Source organism: Oryx dammah, unplaced genomic scaffold, assembly GCF_014754425.2.
Source record: "Oryx dammah isolate SB20612 unplaced genomic scaffold, SCBI_Odam_1.1 HiC_scaffold_9, whole genome shotgun sequence".
NCBI lineage: Eukaryota > Metazoa > Chordata > Mammalia > Artiodactyla > Bovidae > Oryx > Oryx dammah.
In genome coordinates this window covers 12586784-12593060 of record NW_024070193.1, presented here as the reverse complement: position 1 = coordinate 12593060, position 6277 = coordinate 12586784, and the positions used below count along the sequence as shown (strand labels likewise).

General features: G+C 46.9%; 1 protein-coding gene and 1 long non-coding RNA gene across 6 annotated transcripts in view; both read left to right on the top strand.

Annotated features, from left to right (window-relative positions):
• The first annotated feature begins 3109 nt into the window (after positions 1–3109).
• LOC120868383 lies at positions 3110–4498 on the top strand. Its single transcript, XR_005722205.1, has 2 exons — positions 3110–3403; positions 4260–4498. It is a non-coding gene; the product is annotated as an uncharacterized LOC120868383 (long non-coding RNA).
• A 1468-nt stretch (positions 4499–5966) lies between these two features.
• SFMBT1 (Scm like with four mbt domains 1) overlaps positions 5967–6277 on the top strand; it is a 114190-nt gene continuing 113879 nt past the window's right edge. Inside the window, exon 1 of one of the 5 annotated variants that reach the window (XM_040247184.1) lies at positions 5967–6157. The gene's annotated coding sequence lies outside the window, so the exon portion shown is untranslated. The remainder of the gene's footprint in view (positions 6158–6277) is intronic. The other 4 variants (XM_040247183.1, XM_040247187.1, XM_040247186.1 and 1 more) reach the window with 4 other exon arrangements.

The window sequence follows — 6277 nt, the reverse complement described above, 5'->3', positions numbered from 1 at the left end:
CATTCCTTTTTAAAACAATACTATTATTTTTAATATGATATATTTCTCTTATATCATTAAAATAATAATTTAATACTATTTTATGAGGACCAAGGTGATGATACACCATTGATAAAATGAAAATTATTTAATGTTTTTACTTATTATTTTACATTTTTTAAAAAAGATAGATGGTGCTTTTATTTATTTTTTTTTTTTGAAAAGCAATTTTTATTGAAGAATTTGGAGGGAAGATGGTGCTTTTAAAATTAACTGATTTCTTTATTTGGCTGCACAGCATGTGGGATCTTAGTTCCCTGACCAGGGGCCAATCTATGTCCCCTGCAGTGGAAGTGCTGAGTCTTAATCACTGGACTGTCACAGAAGTCTCTGAAAAGTATTTTAAAGTGGTATTTATCTTATCATTACTTCTTCCTGTAAAAATTTTTATGTATTGTATATGTTTATAATGCATGTCATATTTTACTAGACTACTATGTGTGTACAAAATAATAATTTAAATATAAACATAATGGAGGGTGTATGCTCAAAACTTCACTGATGCAGATAAGATGTTTTTGAAGACCAGTAGAATAGAGGTGCTGAATCTTCATTCCTTGGGCATTCTGTGTTATTAAAATAATGCTATTTAACCTGAAATAAAGGAGCAGTTGACCATCAGAGGAAAAAAGGAATAATCTTCTGATACATGTAACAACACGATGAATCTCAAAAACAGACACAAAAGGGGCTGTTACTCTATGATGAAGTTTTTTAAGAAACAGACAACACTAACGATGGAGATAGAAATCAGATCAGCAGTTGCCTGTGGGCAGGGGAATCACTGGAAGAGGACAGAGGAACTTTCTGTGTGATGGAACTCTATATATCTTGATTGTGGTGGTGGTTACCTCTATTAATACTCAGAGACTACACACTTATAAAATGGGTGCATTTTATTGTATGCACGTTATACTCTCCCCAGGAAAAGACTATTGCAAAAAGCCTCACTGTGCAGGTCAAGGAAAGTACCTTTTGTCCTTGGTACCAGTCACTGCAACCTTTTATCATTCAACTTTTAAACTGAGATATTATTCACAAGGGCTTCACTGGTGGCTCAGCTGGTAAAGAACCCACCTGCCAGTGCAGGAAATGCGAGTTTGATCCCTGGGCCGGGAAGATCCCCTGGAGAAGGAAATGGCAACCCGCTCCAATATTCTTGCCTGGGAAATCCCGTGGACAGAGGAGCCTGGAGGCTACAGTCCAAGGGGGCTCAGGGGTGAAACATGACTTAGTGACTAAACCACTACCACCATTACTCACATACCTAAAATTCACCCTTTTAAATAAAGTTTACAGTTCAGTAGTTTTTAGTATATCATGAAATTATGCAACCATCATTATAACTAAATTTTTAGCATTTCACCACCCCAAAGATAAATGCCATCTTAGTTTTCCCTGCATTACTGAGTATCCTTGGTCGCCTATTCTGTGCCCTTAAGCTCTTGTTAGCAGATAAGAAGCTGAAGAGGTAAAAGGCTTAGGGAAACTGCATGGCCCAATAATATAAAATCGACAACATTGTGCTAATTCATTTTTTTCCCTACATGAATTGGGAAAAGAGGGCAGTGGAGGTGCAGAGGGATCCCTGGGCTTGTGACACTCAAGGATGGAAATGGGGTCGGGGAGCCTGTGCTTTTCCCAAGGTAGGTGACTGGGGAAAAGCAAGCTAAGTAAGTGCCTTAGGTAGACAGACAAGGAAGTGGGAAAATCTTGGGAGGCCTCCTGGAAGAGGTGGCTTTGGACTATGCCAATTATTTCTCAAAATTCTGTTATGCTTATAGTTGGCAAAGAGTATTTATGAACCTTATGGTTTTGGATTCTTAGAAGCCAGCAAGATAGGTGTCTTTATTTGCATTTTTATAGCGATGAGGAAATTGAGGCCCAGAGAGATGAAGGGTCCCATAAAGGACGTATTATTGGGGAATTTCCCTGGCTGTCCAGTGGTTAGGACTCCATGCTTCCACTGCTAGGGACCTGAGATCAATTGCTGGTTGGAGAACTAAGATCCTGCAAGTCACATGGCGCTGCCAAAAATGAATAAACAAAAACTCAATTAAAATTTAAACTAGTACATCTCATAAGCAGTGACTCAATCTGAACTTGACCCCCAATTGTGGGGAGAGAGAACCTTTTTAGGTGAAGTGGGCAAGGAAGACTTCTCTAAGGAGACCACCTTCTTAAAAAATACTGGAACAATGAGATGGTACCAACCATGTGAAGGGCTGTGTATGAGGTGCAATGGAGAGTATCCCAGGCAGTGGAAACAGAGTGTGCAAGGGTCCTGAGGTGGGAAGGGCCTTGGCATACTTTAGGGATGGAAAAGTACAGGTGAACTGCAGCAAGCAAGACAGGTGAGTAGTCCTGGTGAGTTTGTAGGATGATCAGAGACAGTTTCAGAGGCCAAAGTATATCTTTTGACTTTTTCAAAGTGCAATAGGAAGCCCTGGGAGGCTTTTGAGTAGTGGTGTGCCATGATCAGAAGTCAGTTTCCTCCATGCTCCTCTGGCACTGACTCTCTGAATAACTACCGTCCAAATTTCCAAGCAGCAGAGGGGTTGAGGAGCTGGCCCACCTAGTTTGTGTTCTAGCTATGCCTCTCACTGAGTGATCTGGAAGCTCCCAGTTTGTTCTTTGTCCTTAAGAGAATGCCACGACCTATGCTGGGGGATGTTGCAAGGAGTAAAAATTACCTGTATGTGCACACATGCCCACACCTACACAGGGCCCTGCACAAGCCAGGCTTTTTTTTTTTTTTAATTTCATTTATGCATTTTTGGCTGCGCTGGGTCTTTGTCGCTGCTTGTGGACTTTATCTAGTGGTGGAAGGCTCAGCATTTCTGGCGCGGGGGCTCAGTTGCTGCAGTGGCATATGCGCTTTTCCCAGGCCAGGGATGGAACTTGTGTCCCTTGCATTGGCAGGTGGACTCTTAACTACCAGACCACCAGGGAAGTCCGGCTCTCTGCTCTTCCTGTTCTTCAGGGGTCATGAAGGTGAGCAGCGGAGAGAGGCTGGAGTCAATGAGGAACCTCACTTCTGAGTTTTAAAATATTTGGATAAATGGAAAGATAGCACATGTCCTGGTTGGGAAAATGAAATATTATGACATATTTGATCTGTTTAAATGAATTCATAGGTTTAATGTAACCCTATGCAAAATCTCATTTTTTTGCAAATATCAGTAACAGCTGATATTTACTGAGTATATATATGAATATATGTTATATACACATAGATATTATATGTTATACACACACACACACACACACTATGTGCTAGGCATCATTTAGCTTGTGAGGCATTTTATAGACCAAGACCCTAAGGCCTGGGAATCATAATCAACTTGCCAAGGTCACAGGACTGGTGAGTGTTGAAGCTGGATGATCCTGTCTCCAAAGTAAGCACTCTTAATTCCTGTATGATGATCCTAGAATGTGTATGGATTTATACCATTCTGTATATCAAGTGATAAGTCTGAATGAAAGAAGACCCTATGAGGGGGGATTCTAGCCCTGCCAGATGTGAGAACCTATTTTAAAGGGCCAGTATTTAACTCCACATGGTATTTCCTTAAACCAAAGTCTGTGAAAGGAAATGGAGAATTCAGAAATAGACCAACCAAAATCAAAAGCCTAGCATGAAAGTAGATTTTACTAAGCAAAGGATAAGGGAAGAATTATTTAATAAATGGTGATTGCATGAAGAACTGGTGATGATGGTGGTTACTTAAAATCCATATTTTACTCCCACACAGCAAAATAAACTTGCCATGGATAACCACCAAAGAATTAAAAATAAAATTTTAGAAAACTAGCAGAATGCAGACTATCAGATGAATGGAAGAAAGCTCACTTTGTCAGCACTGAAGCAATTTAAAAATAAAAATAAAAAAGGACCAGAATGGCAGATTGAATAAAACAAAAAAGAACAATGGACTGGGAAATATTTGAATCACTGATGACAGAGTAGTATCTGCAACATAAAAAATTCTTATTCAAAATTAGAAGAGGTTCAAGTCCCCAAAAGACAAATGGGTGTGAACAGATCATTTACAGAAAGGGAAATTTAGGTAGTAAATGCATGGAAAAACATTTTAAAGTCACCTAAGAAATACTGAAGTAACCCTGAACTACCAGTAGACACTGCTAAAATAGAGGAGAAAAGATGGCATCCAATACTTAGAAATATGTATTGAACTCTTTACGTTTGTTCTTGGCAGGTGCAGAATGAGTGGGGCTGCTGTTTGGAAAGCTCTGTGGCACTGTGGGCTAAGATAATCTTGCTGTTCCTTAACCTTCCACCTGGTTATTCAATTGCCAGGAGTTTGTCTAAGTGCTGAACTAAGATATATTAGCAAACAATAATCAGGGACCAGAATAGGCAATACTAGGAGACAGAGTGAATGGATGACGGTAACTGCACAGATGAAAAATGAATGTGAACAAAACAAAAATGTTAGTGATGGTAGCAAACACAAAAGAGGATGTGTGGTTGCAACTATGTAAAGACTGGCAAATAGGCGGAAGGTTTCATGTTTGAAAAGTTGCATTTTGTAGTAGTAGTATGGATACTACTTCGCTATTTTTGCGTTTCTTCCTGGTTGTCATATTGTCTCTTCAGTGGCATTAAAAAAAAAAAATCTAGATTCAAATCTAGCTAGTGGCGTGACTTTGAGCAACACTGTCTGTGAAGTAGGGTAATATTTCCCTGCGCAGTGGCTGAGATCATTGGGAAGTGACTTGAGCCGCATTTGGCACCCCAGACCTCCTTCTTGCTGTGGGGGCGCCTCTTCCTTCCTGACAGATAGGAATCATCAGAGCCCTGTCAGAGACCTCCTCCCAGGGCCCAGGAATCCGGGCACTCCAGGGTTTCCGTGGTGCAGGGACTCCCTTCTGCAGGGAACTCTACAAAGCAGGTGGGGATCCGGGTGTCTCACTGCCACCTGCCCTCGCTGGGGAAGGGGCGAGCTCGGGGAACACAATCGCCTGTGGGCACCTCGGGTTTCGGGGCCGGCTTGTAGCCACCTTCGACCTTCTGTCCCAGCCCGGGGCCCCCTGCTCTCCTGCCGGAATTCGACAGCCGTCTTGTGCCCCCTCGCTGGGGCCCCGAGCGACAGGAAAACTAGGATTTACAGGGTGCCTCCTGCGGAAGCCCGGAGACACCCGGTGCGCCGGGGGCCCAGGGTCTGACTTCGCAGACAGGGGGCACTTGGGTGCTTTCCAGATCTCACGGGAAGGTCCTCGACGTGGGCCTGGCGGACGGACGCAGCCCTCTCCCGCGGCGACACGCGCCGATCTAGCATCCAGTTGTCGCTCTGTCCGTTCCTCCGCTAATGCCATCTTGCCGGAGGCTGTCACGTGCGGACGACAGCATCGCGCTTCACCTCGGACGCCAAAAACGACACCAGGACGCCACCAAGTTCCCTGGACTCCGTCCTCAACCCGAGGTGAGGTGCAGGAGACCTTCCCTCGTGGGTCGGAGCAGGGACTCGGTGGGCGCTGGGTCCCTGGGGCGCGTCTTCCCGTCGGGGCCAGTCCGCGCCAGCCTGCAACGCCGTCGGATTTGGGGGGCGCAGCCGTTAGCTCTGCGCCACGGCCTCGAGGTGTCAGCTGTAAGTTGTGGGCTGGGGGCACGAGGGGCCGGGGCGGCTGCCGGCGCGGGTCCCCTAGGACCCCCGTCCGCGGCCGCCTCGTCTCCCGTACTGACCCAGCTGAGCCGGAAGACGAGCGAGCTAGCTCGGAGAGGCCCGGCAGGGGGGCGCCACGCGCGCCGCGCGAGGGGCGCGGGCTGCCGGGAGGAGCGCGGAATGGGGGGGGGGGGGGCGCGGGCGCATGCGCCCTGCGCCCGTGCCATATTGGAATGAGTCGGAGCGCGGAGCGCCGCCGCCGCCGCCGCCGCCTCCGCCGGAGCGCGGGTGGAGGGGGGCGGGGAGAGCTGCCGGCCGCCCCGCTCCGCGGAGCCCAGCAGGAAGGAGGGCGCGAGCGGGCGAGCGCGGGCGGCGCGAGCGGAAAAAGCTTCCGCGCGGGGGGACGAAAAGAAGGAAAGAAAGAAAGAAAACGAGCGCGAGAAGGGAAAAGCGAGCGATTGAGCGAGGGCGCGCGCGAAAACTCCCGGCAGGTAAAAAAGCGGGGCCGCCGGCTGGGCCTTCCCGCGCGGCGGCCTGAAGGGGCGGCGGCAGCGCCGGGGCGGTGGACCGCGCGGCGGCCCCCTCGAGGCGGCCGCGCAACTTTGCCAACG